Genomic DNA, 20219 nt, shown 5'->3' with positions numbered 1-20219 from the left:
TGGTCAACGCACCCTGTCACGGCACGAGTATTCATCTGTCGGTTCTCGATCATACTGGAATAGAATTTACTATCCTTTTGCGTCTGTCACTACGTCCAGCACTCGCGAGTTTGGAGTTCGTCACGGTCATTCAATCCCAGAGTCCTACTCGGAATACCACGGACAAGGTTTAAACTTTCCGGACTCTCATGAATGCCGCCATCAATCTAGCTTATACCACGAAGATTCTGATTAAGAGATCTAAGAGATACTCATTCAATCTAATGTAGAACGGAAGTGGTTGTCAGGCACGCGTTCATAGGGAATGATGATGATTGTCACGTTCATCACATTCAGGTTGAAGTGCGAATGAATATCTTAGAAGCGAAATAAGATGAATTGAATAGAAAACAGTAGTACTTTGCATTAATCTTTGAGGAACAGCAGAGCTCCACACCTTAATCTATGGAGTGCAGAAACTCTACCATTGAAAATACATAAGTAATGAAGGTCCAGGCATGGCCGAATCGCCAGCCCCCAAACGTGATCAATAGTTCAAAAGATAATCCAAAGATGGTTCAAAAGATCCAATAGTAAAAAGTCCTATTTATAATAAACTAGCTACTAGGGTTTATAGAAGTAAGTAATTGATGCATAAATCCACTTCCGGGGCCCACTTGGTGTGTGCTTGGGCTGAGCTTGAAGTCTACACGTGGAGAGGTCATTCTTGGAGTTGAACGCCAGCTTTTGTGCCGTTTTGGGCATTGAACTCCACTTTGCAACTTGTTTCTCGCGCTGGACGCCAGAATTGGGCAGAGAGCTGGTGTTGAACGCCAGTTTGCATCATCTAAACTTGGGCAAAGTATGAACTATTATATATTGGTGGAAAGCCCTGGATGTCTACTTTCCAACGCAATTAGAAGCGCACCATTTTGAGTTCTGTAGCTCCAGAAAATCCATTTTGAGTGCAGGGAGGTCAAAATCCAATAGCATCAGCAGTCCTTCTTCAACCTATGAATCTGATTTTTGCTCAAGTCCCTCAATTTCAGCCAGAAAATACCTGAAATCACAGAAAAACACACAAACTCATAGTAAAGTCCAGAAATGTGAATTTAACATAAAAACTAATGAAAACATCCCTAAAAGTAACTAGATTCTACTAAAAACATACTAAAAACAATGCCAAAAAGCGTATAAATTATCCGCTCATCATATGTACATGTGGAGTTTTTATCTTTTTAAGTCGGATAATTTGTGGATCTCAACTTGGTGCCTCATTAAAAAACCTTTCCAGGAAAAAGAGTGCACCTTATGCTAAGATCCTTTAGCATTCCTAGCTATAGTACCTTCTTAGGTTGCAGGCATGCCATGACTTGGGAAGCTCTCGCCCCTCGAGTTCGGAAAGTCTGTAGTAGCCCTTCCCAAGTACTTCTATTACTCGGTAGGGTCCTTTCCAGTTTCCTGCCAGCTTTCCTTCTCCAGGTCGAGTTGTTCCGATATCATTTCGGATTAGGATGAGATCATTCTCCACGAAACCTCGTGGTACTACCTTTTGATTATATCTGGAAGCCATTCGACGTTTTAATGCTTCTTCCCTGATCCGAGCTCTCTCTTAGATTTTGGGAAGTAGGTCGAGCTCTTCCCTTTGAAGTTGGGAGTTGGCTTCTTCATTGTAGTGGACTACTCTAGGCGACCCTTCTTCAATCTCTACTGGGATCATTGCCTCCATTCCGTACGCTAATCGGAAGGGTGATTCCTTTGTGGTGGAATGTGGCATTGTTCGATATGCCCATAGGACTTGTGGGAGCTCTTCAGCCCAAGCTCCCTTTGCATCTTGTAATCTCCGTTTTAGCCCAGCTAATATGACTTTGTTGGCAACTTCGGCTTGTCCATTGGCTTGGGGATGTTCTACGGAAGTAAACTGGTGTTTTATGTTCAAGTCGGCTACTAATTTTCTGAAGCCTGCATCTGTGAATTGGGTGCCATTGTCTGTGGTAATGGAGTATGGAACCCCGAACCTTGTGACAATGTTCCTATATAGGAATTTTCGACTTCTTTGAGCAGTGGCGTTAGCTAGAGGTTCTGCCTCGATCCACTTTGTGAAATAGTCTACCCCTACTATGAGGAATTTAACTTGTCCCGATCCCTGAGGAAAGGGTCCGAGAAGGTCGAGTCCTCATTTTGCGAATGGCCAAGGTGAGGTCACGCTGATGAGTTCCTCTGGCGGGGCGATGTGAAAGTTGGCATGTTTCTGACATGGTGGACATGTCTTTACGAACTCCGTGGCTTCTTTTTGTAGAGTTGGCCAATAAAATCCTGCTCGGAGTACTTTTTTTGTGAGCGCTTGTGCTCCGAGATGATTGCCACAGATGCCACTGTGTATTTCTTCTAGAACTTCCTTTGTGTTGGAAGTCGGTACACATTTTAACAATGGTATTGAAATTCCTCTTTTGTATAGAGTATTGTTTATGATAGTGTAGTATTATGCCTCTCGTTTTAACCTTTTTGCCTCCTTCTCATCTGTAGGAAGTGTTTCTGTTTTGAGGTAGTTAATTATAGGAGTCATCCATCCTTGATCTAGACCTGTTATGGCTAGGACTTTTTCCTCTTCCGAGATTGACGGGTTCTGTAGTATTTCCTGGATGAGGCTTCTATTGTTGCCTCCTGGTTTGGTGCTGGCTAGTTTTGAGAGTGCGTCAGCTCGGGCATTCTATTCGCGGGATATGTGATGGATCTCATATTCCCGGAGTTGTCCGAGCTGCTCCCTAGTTTTACCCAGGTACTTTTTCATGGCGGGGACCTTGGCTTGGTAGCTTCCTGCTATTTGTGAAGTGACCCCCTGTGAGTCGCTGAAGATGATGAGTTTTCGAGCTCCAACCTCTTTAGCCAGCTTTAAACCAGCTAGTAGTGCCTCATATTCAGCTTGGTTGTTTGAGGCAGGGAACCCGAATTTGAGAGAGAGTTCGAATTGGGTTCCCTGATTACTTTCAATTATCACACCCGCGCCACTTCCAGTCTTATTTGAGGAGCCGTCCACGTAAAAATTCCATTCTGTGGAGATTTCCGGGGTGTCTGTAAATTCTGTAATGAAGTCGGCCAGGTATTGTGTTTTGATAGCCATCCGAGCTTCGTATTGAAGGTCAAATTCGGACAACTCGACTGCCCATTGCAAGATTCTGCCTGCTAGGTCTGTTTTCTGCAATATCCCTTTTATGGGCTGGCTGGTCCGAACCTTAATTGTGTGAGCTTGGAAGTATAGACGAAGTCGTCGAGATGTTAGTATGAGAACATAGGAAAATTTTTCTATTTTTTGGTAGTTCAGCTCAGATCCTTGTAATGCTTTACTGATGAAGTATACGGGTTGTTGCCCACTGTCGTCTTTTCGAACTAGTGCTGAGGCTACTGCCCGACTTCCTACTGCGAGGTATAATATGAGTGGTTCTCCTTCTCGTGGCAGAGATAGGATAGGTGGCTGTCCTAGGAATCTTTTGAAATCTTGGAAGGCCTTTTCGCACTCTGTTGTCCATTCGAACCTCTTTCCTTTCCTTAGAGTAGTATAGAAGGGAAGAGATGTTATCGCTAGTCTCGCTAGAAATCTGGACAAGGCTGCCAATCTCCCATTGAATTGTTGTACCTCTTTGACACAAGTTGGGCTCTTCTTGTTGAGTATGACCTGGCATTTATCCGGATTTGCCTCGATTCCTCTTTTTGTGAGTATAAAACCTAAGAACTTGCTAGCTTCTACTGCAAAGGTGCATTTTGCAGGATTGAGTCGCATGCCATGCTTCCTTATAGTGTCGAACACTTGGACCAGGTCAAACAATAATGTCTCTTCACTTTGTGTCTTTATCAACATGTCGTCCACATAGATTTCCATGCTTTTTCCGATATGATCTGAAAAGACTTTATTCATTAGCCTTTGATAAGTAGCTCTCGCATATGATTTTACGATGTAGCAGTAGTTTGCTTTTAGTGTTAGAAACGAGGTTTTTTCTTGATCAGGTGGATACATTGGGATTTGATTGTATCCGGAATATGCATCCATAAATGAGAGGTATTTATATCCGGAGGAGGCATCTACCAGAGCGTCGATACTTGGAAGTGGATAAGGATCTTTTGGGCAGGCTTTGTTGAGATCAGTGTAGTCGGTGCACATTCGCCACTTCCCATTTGATTTTTCACCAAGACGACGTTAGTTAACCATAGTGGGTACTTGACCTCTCTTATGAATCGTGCCTCCAGTAGAGTTGTACCTGCTCCTCCACAGCTTGGGATCGTTCGGGTCCGAGCTTTCTACGCCTCTATTGTACTAGCCGAGATCCAGGGTAGACTGCTAGCTTATGACACATTAACTCGGGGTCTATGCCTGGCATGTCTGCAGCCTTCCACGCAAAGAGATCGACGTTATCTCGTAAGAACTGTACGAGTGATTCTTTTATGTCTCCCCTTAGAATCGTGCCAATATTGGTTGTTTTGTCCGAGATGTCTCCGATCTGGACTTTCTCTACTTCACCTTCGGGTTGTGGACGGAGTTCTTCTGGCTTCTGAACTCCACCAAGTTTGATTGTGTGGAATTCTTCTCCTCTGCTTCTGAGGTTTAGACTTTCGTTATAACAGCGGCACGCCATCTTCTGATCTGCTTTCATCGTAGCTATCCCTTCTGCAGTTGGAAATTTCATGCATAGATGTGGAGTTGAGACTATTGCGCCGAGTTGGTTTAAGGTTGCCCGACCTATTAAGGCATTGTAGGCTGAACTCACGTTGACCACGATGTAGTTTATCTTGATTATTCTGGATTGGTTTCCTTTTCCGAAGGTTGTGTGTAGTGGGACGTATCCCAGCGGTTGCACTGGAGTGACTCCCAGTCCAGACAGGTTGTTTGGATATGCTCGAAGCTCTTTCTCTTCTAAGCCGAGCTTGTCGAAGGCAGTTTTGATTAAGATGTCGGCGGAGCTCCCTTGGTCTATTAGTGTGCGGTGGAGATTTGCATTTGCCAGTATAATGGTGATGACCATGGGATCGTCGTGTCCTGAGATGATATCGGACGCATCTTCTTTGGTAAATGTAATTGCAGGGATGTTGGGTGCTTCCTCCTTTCCTTCGACATGATATACTTCTTTGAGATATCTTTTGCGAGATGATTTGGAGATTCCTCCTCCTGCAAACCCTCCGTGTATCATATGAACATGTCTTTCTGGTGTACAAGGTGATTGCTCGGTTCATCCAACCTCCTCGTCCCTTCTCCTTTTTCTTTGCTCATCGTCTCGGGTGGCCATATACCGATCTAGTTTTCCTTCTCTTACTAATTTTTCTATGACATTTTTTAAGTCAAAGCATTCGTTGGTGGAATGCCCACGGACTCGATGGTATTCACAATATTCATTCCGGTTTTCTCCTCCTCTTTTGCCTTTGAGTGGTCGACTTGGGGGTATTTTTTCTGTGTGGCAGACTTCTTTGTAAACATCCACAAGGGACACCCGAAGAGGGGTGTAATTATGATATTTTTTAATTTTTTCCCCTTGTCGATCTTCCTTCTTTTTGGACTCTTTATCTTTGTCTCGGTAGGTGAATCCGGATTTTGAGGTTTCTCCTAGTCGAGAATTTTCTTCCATGTTGATGTATTTCTCCGCTCATTCTTGCACTTCATCCAGAGATGTGGGGTACTTTTTTGATATAGATTGGCTAAAAGGTCCCTCTCATAGGCCATTGATGAGGCCCATGATGGTGGCCTCTGTTGGTAGGCTTTGTATGTCTAGGCATGTTTTGTTGAATCTTTCCATGTAGTTGCGAAGACTTTCCCGATCTCCTTGCTTGATTCCTAATGGACTGGGGGCGTGCTTAGCCTTATCTTTTTAGATGGAGAATCTGGCCAGGAACCTTTTGGCTAAGTCGTCAAAGCTTGAGATGGATTTCGGAGGTAGGTTGTCGAACCATCTAATTGCTATTTTTGTAAGAGTTGTTGGAAAAGCTTTGCAGCGAACTGCATCTGATGGTAGGGATCTGTAGTGCCATCGTATAAAGCCATATCTGGAAGTTTGAAGTCTTTAGGGATTTTGGTCTTCATGATCTCCCTAGTGAATGGATCTTGATCTTTGCGAGAGTTGTCCTCAGGAGTGGATCGAGTAGCTTTGGCTTTGAGATCGGTTTCGAGTTTTAGAAGTTTGTCTTCTAATTCTCAGCGTCGCCTTATCTCCTTTTGTAGATCTTTCCCAACTTCTCGTTGATGCTGGCTTTCTTATTCATGTTGCTTTAAACAATCTTGAAGTGCTTCTATCACTCCCAGATTTGATGAGTTTTTGTCCCCATTAGATTCCGGGGTGTCTTTCAGTGTTGTGTCCGCGTTTTTGTGCGGTGTTCTATCCTCTAGATCTGAATCGTGGTCGTTGTCATGGTCGTCCGCCATGGTGATGGGATGACTTCCAGGTCCCCGACAATGGTGCCAATGTTTCGAGGGTTACCTGAAATCGGAGGTCGATCTCGAACGAGATCTTCTGTACTAGTCGGTGCAGACGTGTCTGGCTGGTGAGTGGCGGCCGGAGCTATCGTGTCCGACTTGTTGATCTTCCTGCACTGCTGATCTTTCATCACCGGAGGGTGGGGGTACCTGCAAGAGACTCCGATGCTTAAGTTAGCATGGTTATTAAGCAGGTTTTTAGTAGAATCAGAGTATGAGTTATACCTGGGTGCTCCAGTGTATTTATAATGGTTGTGGGCTGACCTTCTTAGGTAAGATAAGTTAGTTATCTTATCTTATCTTATCTTTTGGTGAGGTCAGCTTATCTTTAAGGGAACCGCCTTTATCTCTATAGGCTTTGACTGCGTTTGGATATGGGTCGTGTTCCTCTATTTGGGCCCTTTATTGGGCTTTCCTGTCAACTTGGCCGATCTCTTTGAGAAGAGATCGGATAGTCGGACCTGAAGAGGTCGGTCGCCTTGTCACTAAATATCCCAGGTCGGACAACTCGACCTAGGGTATGAACAGTAGCCCTGTTTAAGCACATTTGTGCCTTAAGTTGTTTCCCAGCCTTTTGGCTTGTTCTTTTTTGAGATCGTACTTGCGCCTCTTCTTAGCTGACGTCGACCTGTATAACTTTGCCCTTGCTTGAGTTCGGTCCTTTCCGTGAGATCGTGCTTTCAGGCTTCGATCTCTTTGGGGAAGTCGTGCTCAAGAATCCTGACTTTGGTCGATCTTGAGTAGTTTCTCTGGTATTGCCCTTTTTAGTTTAGTTGAGAGGACTTCTGAGCCTTATTCTGACTTGTTTGTCTTCACTGCTCGGGCTTTTTAATCATAATCCAACAACTTTTTAGGTAGTGTTCCGATGGGGAACCTTTTTATAGTTTGTTTGGATGACTTTTTAGCGCCGTTCTGATTTGTGCTTTTGCCTTTTAAGTAGTGTCTTTTTTTTAAGACTTCGTACCTTTCAGCAAAGCACTTCTGGCTTTGGCCTTTTGACCTTTCCTAGGCCTTTGTGAGATGTTTATAGAGTGTTGGTACTTTGCTGTTCGACCTCTTTTTGATTTGTTTAGTCCGTCTTCTGTTTAGGCGAGATGACCTTTGGGCTAACTTGTCCGACAACTTTTTAGTGTTCTTGTGGAACCCTTTTTAGTTAGTCTGAACAATTTCGATAGCCTTGTCGTGGAGCCGTGGCTTTTTGGGCAAAGCTATGTCCCTTTTAGCGCACGCTTTTCGTTGATCCGACTTCTCTTGTCGATTCTTCTTTAGCTTTTGTTGGTCCGAATTCTCTTGTCGGTCCAAGCTATGGCTTTCGTTGGTCCGACTTCTTCTTGTCGGTCCAAGCTGTAGCTTTCGTTAGTCCGACTTCTTCATGTCGGCCTCTTCTAAGTTATTTCTAGTAATCCGTATTATTGGGACCTTTGTCAGGTCTCTTTTATGAGTTACTTTTTATAACTTTTGTAGTTTTGTCAGGACGACTTTATCATGTCGGTCCCTTTTAAGTTATTTCTAGGAATCCTCTTTATTTGGACCCTTGTCAGGTCTCTTTTAGGGATTACTTTTATAACTTTGTTATTTTGTTGGGCAGACTTCGTCATCTCGGTCCCTTCGAATTTATTTTTAGTAATCCTCTTTTTTAGGGCTGGCCAGGCCTCTTTCCAGGGATTTACTTTTTATAATATTGGTTATTGTGATCGACTGGTCCGACTTCTTTACGTCGGCCTATTTTTAAGTTATTTTTAGCAACTCATTTTTATTAAGAACTCGTCAGGTCCTTTCTATGGATCACTTTCGATAACTTCTTGCATTATTCTGTTTTTGTCGCCTTTTCATTTTTGCCGATTTTGTAGAAATTGGGTTTGATCCTTGTTTGGTCGACCTCTGATGAATTCAGTTTTCATCTTTGTTGGACTTTATCATGATCGGACAGTGAATTTGGTTTTCACTTTGGCCGATCTGTAGCTTTATAATCGGCGATGAAATTTTGCGTTTCAGATTAATACGTCTTGATAAAGGATTTGTAGAAAATCTGAAAAACTTTATTCAAAATAAAAAATATTAAAATATATACATGTGGAAGTTTTACTCCTCTAAGTTAGGTATTTTATGGATCTTGGCTTGGTGCATCGTTAAAAAATCTTTTTAAGGAAAAAGAGTGCACCTCATCCTAAGATCTTTTCTACCTTCTAACTGTAGTACCTCCTTAAGTTGCAGGCGTGCCATGACCTTGGGAGCTCTCGCCCTTCGAGTTCGAATAGCTTGTAGTAGTCTCTTCCGAGTACTTCTATGACTCGGTAGGATCCCTTCCAGTTTGCTGCCAGCTTTCCTTCTCCAGGTCGAGTTGTTCCGATATCATTTTGGATTAGGACGAGGTTGTTTTCGGCAAAACCTCGTGCCACCACCTTTTGGTTGTATCTTGAAGCCATTTGACATTTTAACGCCTCTTCCCTGATCTGAGCTTTTTCTCGGATTTCTGGAAGTAAGTTGAGTTCTTCCCTTTGAAGTTGGGAGTTGGCCTCTTCACTGTAATGGATCACTCTGGGTGATCCTTCTTCGACATCCAATGGGATCATTGCCTCCATTCTGTAAGCTAATCAGAAAGGTGATTCCTTTGTGGTGGAGTGTGGGGTTGTCCGATATGCCCATAGGACCTGTGGGAGCTCTTCAGCCCAGGCTCCCTTTGCATCCTGTAATCTCCAGTTTAACCCGGCTAATATGACTTTGTTAGCAGCTTCTGCTTGTCCATTGGCTTGGGAGTGTTCTACGGACGTGAATTGGTGTTTTATGTTCAGATCGGCCACCAATTTTTTGAAGCCTGCATCTGTAAATTGAGTGCCATTATCTGCGGTGATGGAGTATGGAACCCCAAACCTTGTGACAATGTTTCTGTACAAGAATTTTTGACTTCTTTGAGCAGTAGCGTTAGTTAGAGGTTCCACCTCAATCCACTTTGTGAAATAGTCTACTCCCACGATAAGGAATTTGACTTGTCCGGATCTTTAAGGGAAAGGACTGAGAAGATCGAGTCCCCATTTTGCGAAAGGCCAGGGTGAGGTTACGCTGATAAGTTCCTCTGGTGGGGTGATGTGGAAGTTGGCATGTTTCTGACATGATGAACATGTCTTTACGAATTCTGTTGCTTTTTCTTGTAAAGTCGGCCAACAAAATCCGGCTCGGAGTACTTTTTAGCTGAGAGCTTGCGCTCCGAGGTGGTTGCCACAGATGCCACTATGTACTTCTTCTAAAACTTCTTTTGTGTTGGAAGTCGGCACACATTTTAACAGTGGTGTTGAGATCCCTCTCTTATATAGGGTGTTGTTTATGATGGTGTAGTATTGTGCCTCCTGTTTTAACCTCTTTGCCTCCTTCTCATCTGTAGGGAGTGTTTCTGTTTTGAGGTAGTTGATTGTGGGAGTCATCCATCCTTGATCCAAACCTGTTATGGCTAAGACTTTTTCTTCCGAGATTGACGTGTTCTGTAGCATTTCCTATATGAGGCTTCTATTGTTGCCCCCTGGTTTGGTGTTGGCTAGTTTTGAAAATGCATCAGCTCAGGCATTCTATCTGTCGGACTTTATTTTCCCCAATTTTGTCTGAGTTGTTGGTGCTGGCTGGTTTTGAAAGTGCATCAGCTCGGGTATTCTGTTCCCGAGGTATGTGTCGGACTTCATTTTCCCCGAATTGTCTGAGTTGTTTTTTGTTTTTGTCCAGGGTCCCCCGAATTGTCCGAGCTGTTCTCTGGTTTTGTCCAGGGTCCCCGAATTATCGGAGGTACTTTTTCATGGTGGTATCCTTAGCTTGGTTGCTCCCTTCTATTTGTGAGGTGACTACTCGTGAAACGCTGGACACGGTAAGCTCCTACCTTCTTAGCCAGCCTTTAACCAGCCAGTAGTGCCTCGTATTCAGCTTAGTTATTTAACTTGATTTTGGCTTCCCTGATCGCTTTCTATAATTACACCTGCACCACTCCTGGTTTTGTTTGAAGAGTCGTCCACGTAGAGATTCTATTTTGTAGGAGTTCCCGGGGTGTCAGTGTACTCTGTAATGAAGTCGGCCAGATACTGTGATTTGATGGCTGTCCGAGCTTTCATATCGAAGATCAAATTGGGATAACTCGACTGTCCACTATAGGATTCTTCCAGCTAAGTTTGTTTTCTGTAGGATGCCTTTTATGGGCCGGTTGGTCCGAACTCTGATAGTGTGAGCTTGAAAGTATGGGTGGAGTCATCGAGAAGTGAGTATGAGGGCATAGGTGAACTTTTTCTATCTTTTGATAGTTTAGTTGAGCCCCTTGTAGAGCTTTGCTGATGAAGTAGACGGGTTGTTGCCCACTTTTGTCTTCTCTTACTAGTGCTGAGGCTTTTGCCCGACTTCCCACTGCGAGGTATAATATGAGTTCTTCACTTTCCCGTCATCTGGTAAGAATGGGTGGTTGCCCCAAGAAATTTTGAAATCTTGGAAGGCCTGCTCGCATTCCGTTGTCCATTCGAACCTCTTTCCTTTCTTTAGAGTGGCGTAGAAGGGTAGAGATCTTATTGCCGATCCGGCTAGGAATATGGACAAGGCTGCCAATCTTTCATTGAGTTGTTGTACCTCTTTGACACAGGTCAGACTCTTCATGTCGAGTATAGCCCAGTATTTATCTGGATTTACCTTGATTCCTCTTTGTGTGAGCATAAAACCCAAGAATTTACCGGCTTCCACTGCGAAGGTGCATTTTGCCGGGTTAAGTCGCATGCCATGCCTTCTTATAGTGTTGAATACTTGGGTGAGGTCGGACAGTAACGACTCTTCACTTTGTGTCTTTATTAATATGTCGTCCACGTAGACTTCTATGATTTTTCTAATGTGGTCTGTAAAGACCTTATTCATTAATCTTTGATAAGTGGCTCCTGCGTTTTCGAGTCCGAAAGGCATGATGATGTAACAGTAGTTTGGTTTTAGTGTTAAGAATGAAGTTTTTTCTTGATCGGGTGGGTACATCAAGATTTGATTGTATCCTGAATAGGCGTCCATAAACGAGAGGTATTTGTATCCAGAGGAGGCATCCACCAGACTGTCGATACTTGGGAGCGGATAAGGATCCTTTGAGCAGGCTTTGTTGAGATCAGTATAGTCGGTACACATTTGCCACTTTCCGTTTGATTTTTCATCAAGACAATGTTAGATAGCCATAGTGGGTACTTGTATTCTCTTATGAATCCTGCCTCTAGTAGAGCTTGTACCTGTTCTTCCATAGCTTGGGATCGTTCTGGTCTGAGCTTTTTACGTATCTGCTGTACTGGCCAAGATCCTGGGTAAACTACCAGCTTGTGGCATATTAATTTAGCGTCTATGCCAGGTATGTCTGCGGCCTTCCATGCAAAGAGGTCGACATTGTCTCATAAGAACTGTACGAGCGATTCTTTTATGTCTCCTTTTAGGATTGTGCCGATATTGGTTGTTTTATCTGGGACATCTCTGATCTGGACTTTTTCTACTTTGCCTTCGGGTTGTGGACGAAGTTCTTCCCGCCCTCGAACTCCCCCGAATTCGATGGTGTGGAATTCTTCTTTTCTGCCTCTGAGGTTTTAGACTTTCGTTATAACAGCGGTGCGTCATCTTCTAGTCTGCTTTTATTGTAACTATTCCTTCTGCGGTTGGGAACTTCATGCACGGATATGGAGTCGAGATTACTGCGCCGAGTTGATTTAATGTTGTCCGACCTATTAAGGAATTGTAGGCTGAACTCACGTTGACCACGATGTAGTCTATGTTGAGTGTCCTGGATCGGTTCCCTTTTCCAAAGATTGTGTGTAGTGAGATCTACCCAAGTGGTTGGATTGAAGTGTCTCCTAGCCCAAATAGGCTGTTTGGATATGCTCTGAGTTCTTTTTCTTCCAGGCCCAGTTTGTCGAAGGCAATTTTGAACAAGATGTCGGCCGAGCTTCCCTAGTCTACCGGTGTACGGTGGAGATTTGCGTTAGCCAATATGATAGTGATGACCATGGGATCGTCATGTCCTGGGATGATGCCGGCTGCGTCCTCTTTAGTGAAAGTGATTGTGGGGATGTCGGGTGCTTCTTCTCCTCCCTCAACATGATATACTTCTTTAAGATGTCTTTTGCTGGATGATTTGGAGATTCCTCCTCCCGTAAATCTCCCGTGTATCATGTGGACATGTCTGTCCAGTGTACGAGGTGGTCGTTCAGCTCGTCCGACATCTTCGTCTCTTCTTCTTTTTCTTGGTTTGTCTGCTCGGCTGGCTAAGTACCGATCTAACTTTCCCTCTCTTACCAGTTTTTCTATGACATTTTTAAGTCGAAACATTCATTGGTGGAATGTCCATAGATTCGATGGTATTCACAATATTCAGCCCGATTTCCTCCTCCTTTGTTGCTTTTGAGTGGTCGAGCTGGGGGTATCTTTTCAGTATGACATACTTCTCGGTAGATATCTACAAGAGATACCCAAAGAAGGGTGTAATTATGATATTTCTTGATCCTTTCTCCATGCTGATCTTCTTTTTTCTTGGACTCTTTATCCTTATCTCGGGAAGAGTAGGAGAATCCGAACTTTGGTCGAGAGTTTTCCTCCATGTTGATGTACTTCTCTGCTCATTCTTGCACTTTATTCAGAGATGTGGGATTTTTTTCAATATAGAGTGGCTAAAAGGTCCCTCTCGCAAGCCATTGATGAGGCCCATAATGGCTGCCTCTGTTGGTAGACTTTATATGTCCAAACATGCTTTGTTGAATCTTTCCATGTAGCTGTAGAGACTTTCTCGATTTCCTTACTTGATTCCTAATAGACTTGGGGCGTGCTTACTTTTGTCTTTTTGGATAGAGAATCTGGCTAGAAACTTCTTGGCTAAGTTGTTAAAGCTTGAGATGGACCTAGGAGGTAGATTGTCGAACCATTTAATTGTTGTCTTTGTTAAAGTAGTCGGGAAGGCTTTGCAACGGACTGCATCTGAGGCATCGGTGAGGTACATTCTACTTCTGAAATTACTGAGATGGTGGCTGAGATCTGCGGTGCCGTCGTATAAAGTCATGTCGGGAAGTTTAAAGTCCTTTGGGATTTTGGTCCTCATGATCTCTTTGGTGAATATGTCTTGGTCCTTATTGGAGCTATCTTCGTGACCAGATTGAGTAGTTTTGGCCTTGAGATCTGCTTCGAGTTTTAGGAGCTTGTCTTCTAACTCGCGGCGTCGCTTGGCTTCCCTTCGTATGTCTCTTTCAGCTTCCCGTTGATGCTCGACCTCTTTCTCGAGTTGTTTTAGGCGATCCTGAAGTGCCTCCATGGCTCCCGTATTTGGTGAATTCTTGTCTTTATTAGGTTGAGGAGTATCTTTTGGTTTAGTGTTCGTGTTCTTGTGCGGCGTCCTTTCTTCTAGGTCGGAGTCGTGGTCGTTGTCAAGGTTGTCCTCCATGATGATGGGATGACTTCCAAGTTCCCCGGCAACGGCGCCAATGTTCCGAGGGTTACCTGAAACTGTAGGTCGATCTAGGACGAGATCTTCTGTACTGGTCGTAGATGACGTGTCCGGCTGGTGGGTGGCGGCCGGAGCTGTCGTGTTTGACTTGTTGGACTGGCTATGCTGCTGATCCTTTGTCACCGGAGGGTGGTGGTACCTACAAGGGACTCCGATGCTTAAGTTAGCAAGGGTATTAAGCAGGTTTTTAGTAGAATCAGAGTATGAGTTATACCTGGGTGCTCCAGTGTGTTTATAATAGGGGTGGAGTGACCCTTTTAGATAAGATAAGTTATCTTATCTTATCTTATCTTTGAGTGAAGTCATCTTATCTTCTGGGGAGCCGCCCTTATCCTTCTAGGCTTTAAATGCCTTTAGATTGGGCTGTGCCCCTTCATTTTGGGCCTGCTTTGGGATCCTCTGGCGATTTGGCCAACCTCTTTGAGAAGAGGTCAGACATGGACCAACCTTCTAAGAGTTCGGCCAAACCGGTCTTTATAGCTTGAACCGATGTATGAACACCCGTCAATCTCGGAAGAAGAAAAGGTCCTAGCCATAACAGGTCTGGATCAGGGATCGATGACTCCCGTAATTAACTACCTCAAAACAGAAACATTCCCTACAGATAAGAAGGAGGCAAAGAGGTTAAAACGGGAGGCACAATACTACACCATCATAAACAATACTCTATCCAAGAGAGGGGTTTCAACACCACTGTTAGAATGTGTGCCGACTTCCAACACAAAGGAAGTTTTAGAAGAAGTACACAGTGGCATCTGTGGCAATCATCTCGGAGCACAGGCTCTTACCAAAAAAATACTTCGGGCCGGATTCTATTGGCCGACACTACGAAAAGAAGCAACAGAATTCGTAAAGACATGTCCACCATGTCAGAAACATGCCAACTTTCACATCGCCCCACCAGAGGAGCTAATCAGCGTAACCTCACCCTGGCCATTCGCAAAATGGGGACTCGACCTTCTCGGTCCTTTCCCTCAAGGATCCGGGCAAGTCAAATTCCTCATCGTGGGGGTAGACTATTTCACAAAATGGATCGAGGCGGAACCCCTAGCTAACACCACTGCTCAAAGAAGTCGAAAATTCCTGTATAGAAACATTGTCACGAGATTTGGGATTCCATACTCCATCACCACAGACAATGGCACTCAATTTACAGATGCAGGCTTCAGAAAATTGGTGGCCGATCTGAACATAAAGCACCAATTCACATTCGTAGAACACCCCCATTCCTATGGACAAGCAGAAGCCGCCAATAAAGTTATATTAACCGGGATAAAATAGAGATTATAGGATGCAAAGGGAGCCTGGGCTGAAGAGCTCCCATAAGTCCTATGGGCATATCGGACAACTCCACACTCTACCACAAAGGAATCACCTTTCTGATTAGCTTACAGAATGGAGGCAATGATCCCAGTGGAAATCAAAGAAGGATCACCCAGAGTAATCCACTACAATGAAGAGGCAAATTCCCTACTTCAAAAGGAACAACTCAACCTACTTCCAGAAATTTGAGAAAGAGCTCGGATCAAGGAAGAGGTGTTAAAACGTTGGATAGCTTCAAGATACAACCGAAAAGTAGTACAGCGAGGTTTTGTCGAGAATGATCTCGTCTTAATCCGAAATGATATCGGAACAAGTCGACTTGGAGAAGGAAAGCTGGCAGCAAATTGGAAAGAACCCTACCGAGTCGTAGAAGTGCTCGGAAATGGATACTACAGGCTGACCGAAATCGAAGGACGAGAGCTTCCAAGGTCATGGCATGCCTGCAACTTAAGAAGGTATTACAGTTAGAAGGTAATAAAAGATCGTAGGATGAGGTGCACTCTTTTTCCTGAAAAAGGTTTTTTAACGAGGCACCGAGCCAAGATCCATGAACTGCCTGACTTAGAGGGATAAAATGCCCACATGTATATATTCGCATTTTCTTGATTTTGAATAAAGTTTTTAGATTTTCTACAAATCCTCTTATCAAGATGCATTAATCTAAAACGCAAAAAATTCATCGCCAATTATAAAGCTACAGATCGGCAGAAAGTGAAAATAAAATTCACTGCTCGATCACGATAAAGACCAACAAAGATGAAAACTAAATTAATCAAAAGGTTGACCAAATGGGGATCAAACCCAATTTCTACAAAATCGGCAAAGATGAAAAGGCGACAAAAATATAATAATGCAAGAAGTTATCGAAAGTGATCCATAGAAAGGACCTGACAGGGTCTTAATAAAAATGGATTGCTAAAAATAACTTACAGACAGGCTGACGTAAAGAAGTCAGACCAGTCAACCACAATAACCAAAGTTATAAAAAGTAAATTCCTGGAAAGAGGCCTGGCCAGCCCTAAAAAAGAGGATTACTAGAAATAACTTAGAAGGGACCGACATGATGAAGTCGGCCCGAACCAAAAATTTATAAAAAGTAATCAATAAAAGAGACCTGACCAAGGTCCAAGAAAAATGGATTACTAGAAATAACTTCGAAGGGACCGACATGATGAAGTGGGTCCAAACCAAAAAGTTATAAAAAGTAATCCACAAAAGAGACCTAACCAAGGGCCATGAAAAATGGATTACTAGAAATAACTTAGAAGGGACTGACATGATGAAGTCGGCCCAAACCAAAAAGTTATAAAAATTAATCCACAAAAGAGACCTCACCAAGGTCCAAGAAAAATGAATTACTAGAAATAACTTAGAAGGGACCGACATGATAAAGTCGGCCCAAACCAAAAAGTCATAAAAGTAATCCCTAAAAAGGACCTGACCAAGGTCCAAGAAAATGGGTTACTAGAAGGGACCGACGTGATGAAGTCAGCCCAAACCAAAGGCTATAATCTAGAGAAAGAGACCCGCCAAGGTCCATGCAAAATGGATTACTAGAAACAACTTCAAAACATGATCAAGTTAAAGAAGTCAGAAGGCAGGCGCTATAAGGAACCCAAGTCGGACCCAAAAAGCCATGACCTCAAGAAAATAAAATAAGATAGGCACCATATCAGAGAATGCAAAAAGGATTAGTTGCACGAAGCTAGCTTCAACTCAAATAGAAAACAAAACACAAAAGGCAATCAAAAGAGATTGGACAACAAGGCTCCAACACTCCTAAGATTCCGAAAGTTTTCAGAAAAATGCAGACAAGCATATCACAAAAGAAACAAGGTTGTTATAATAACAAGACTCAAGAGGCCATCTGAAGTCGACCCCAAGAGGCTTGAAAAACTGCCTTTGTTTTTTCAAAATAAGGTTGCTAAAAAAGCTACTAAAAGTATCCAGAAGTCAAGACCATAAACTACAAAATAAAAGAGTTCAAAGCCCACAGGCTAGGATATATACAAATACATCAGAAATAATTAGAGAGAATCCAAAGACTTCCCATTAGCAGCATCCTGAGGTGAAGGAGGACGAGTCTGAAGAGGTACCGCATCTACCGTCCCATCATCCCGGTTCAGGATCTGGACATCGGGATCAGACTCGGGCTGACCAACTTCAGCTGCCAAAGTTGAAGAATGCGGGGCAACAGAGACTTTGGCAGAAGGCACAGGAGGAGGGTCGACATCATCATCATCATCAGGGTCATCTGGGACAATCTTACCATCTTTTACAATGTTGTCCAAACTGAAAAGAGTAAGGTCAAGCTTGGGCGCAAGGACTCGAACTTGATCCTTCAAATTCTGATTAAGCAGCATTTACACTGCCTACAAGATGACCCTGAAGCTCGGCATAGTCAGCTCGGGCAGACTCTAAATCCTCCCTAAGACCCGTCATCTCCCTATAAGTCGTGACATAGCTCTTCTTATGCTTCAATGCCATATCTTCAGACAACTTGGCAGAAGCCGCCAAGGCAATAGCCCGAGTCTTCTCACCCTCCAACTCTTTCTCCAATTTGGCCACTTTCAACTTGAGCTCCTCCTTCAAACCTTTCATCCGGTCGAACTCTAATTTGGCCTCCTCCATAAAGGCCTTCATTGCATGGATAGGAAGATCCTGAGAAGTTTGATATAAAACTGCTCCCATATGTGCCATTTTGATGCTTGTTGACGATCGGTTTTTCTATCGGTAAAGAAATGTAAAAATATAATCGCGTTGCAAGTATAGCTTCTAAACCAACAGAAAATCCTTTCGTGCAAACGTTTTGGTTGTCACAAGTAACAAACTCCTTTAAAATTGACCACCGAAGTATTTAAACCTCGGGTCGTCTTCTCAAGAAACTACAGGGAGGTGTTCTTAATATTGGTTATGAGTTTTGTAAATTGGGGGGTTTTGAAAGTAAGGAACAAGTAATTTAAATGACAAATAAAATAAATAAATAACTGTAAAATAAACTCTTGGCGAGGTATGAAAATTCGGAAGTCCTATCCTAGTTACTTCCTATGAGAATTGAAGTTAATCCCACTTAGTTAACCCTTACGAAGGCAAGGGAAAGTCAAGTGAACTAATTAGTTAGATTCCCAAGTCCTAGCCAACTCCTAAGAAAAGACTAGAGTTAGTGGAATTCCAGTCAATTAGCAGACATACTAATCAATCACGATAAGTTGATAACTCAAGAGCTTCCAGTTAATCAATTAAAGCCAAGAATATAAAAACTAAATAGGAATCATAAATCTAAAATACCTCAATTGTATTAATAAGAGAAAATTAATCTAAACATAAAGAGTTCATAAGCCAATTTGGCAACATAAGTAATTAAAGGAAAGCATTAAAGTATCTGAAAGTGAGAGAGAAATATAAAGTAAAGGAAATATTAAACCTGAGAAAGAGTTGAAATCCTAAATCCTTTAAGAGGAATCCTAATCCTAAAACCTAAGAGAGAGGAGAGAACCCCTCTTTCTAAAAAATACATCTAAAGTGTGAAAAGTAATTAATTGAAGGCCTCCCTATGAATGGATATATTTCCCCACTTTATAACCTCTAATCTGTGCTTTCTGGACTTGGATCTGGGCCAAAAAGGATTTCAGAAATCGCTGGGAGCGTTTTCTGCAGTTTCTGGTGCGTGGCGTCTGTCACGCGTCTGCGTGGGTCACGTGATCGCGTCATCTGGAGTTTTTCTTATCACGCGTTCGCCTTGGTAATGCGTACGCGTCATATGCGTTCTGCTCATGGCACGCGTCCGCGTAAGTCACGCGTTCGCGTCACTGCTTTTTTCGCGCTAGACATGCGGCCGCGTCGTCCATGCGTTTGCGTCGTTGCCAGTTTCTTCAAAAACTCTATTTTGTGCTTTCCTTCCATTTTTGTATGTTTCCTTTCCATCCATTAAATCATTCCTGCCTTAGGAGATCTGAAAATACTTAACGCACAAATCATGACATCGAACGGTAATAAAAGGTAATTAAAATAACTATTTTTAAAGCATGGAAAACATGTTTTTCACATATATCACATAATAAGGAAGGAAAAGTAAAACCATGCAATTTCACATGAATAAGTGGGTGAAGGGTTGAATAAATCACTTAAATTGAGCACAAAATATATCATAAAATATGGGTTTATCAACCTCCCCACACTTAAACAATAGCATGTCCTCATGCTAAATCCAAGATAAAGAGTAAGGTAAGGTTAAAGTGGTGGAATATCATGTAATGCAATCTATTCTAAATGCAACTACCTAAATGAATCATGCAATTCTAATTGTTATTCACTTGTATATAAAGCTTACATGCAGTTAAATTAATTCATATCCTCAAGGAACCATATATGCATAGCCAAACCTTAGATAATGTTAAAGCACTTTTATAATTGAGATGGGTAAAAATATTTCACAAACTTGCAAGACAATTAACAATTTAAGCAGAGATATATGGTGATGAGCTATTGAACCCTCACTGGATTTTGTGTTTACTCTCTAGTCACTCAGTGTTTATTGGGTTAATCACTCTATTCTTTTTCTATCCTTACTTTCTATAACTTTGTTCTTCATCTAACCAATCAACAATTATAGAATACAGACATACAAAAATCATGAGGTCTTTGACGAGAGGAACTTTTGCGTGGTCTAGAAATTTGCGGATAAATCCTCGTTGCAAGTATAGTTTCTAAACCTTCAAAAGTCCTTTCATACAAACGTTTTGGTTGTCACAAGTAACAAATCCCTAAATAAATTGTTAACCGAAGTATTCAAACCTCAGGTCGTCTTCTCAAGGAACTGTAGGGAAGTATGTTCTTATTATTGGTTATGGAGATTGTAAATTCAGGGTTTCAAGAATGAGGAACAAATATGACAAATAATTTAAATAGCAATTAAAATAAATAAATACTGTAAAGCAAACTTTTGATAAAGGATGAGAAATTGGAAGTCCAAATTAGTTACCCTTCTCA

The sequence above is a fragment of the Arachis ipaensis genome, chromosome B10 (genome assembly GCF_000816755.2).
Source record: "Arachis ipaensis cultivar K30076 chromosome B10, Araip1.1, whole genome shotgun sequence".
Classification (NCBI taxonomy): domain Eukaryota; kingdom Viridiplantae; phylum Streptophyta; class Magnoliopsida; order Fabales; family Fabaceae; genus Arachis; species Arachis ipaensis.
Note: the sequence above shows the minus strand (reverse complement) of the source record.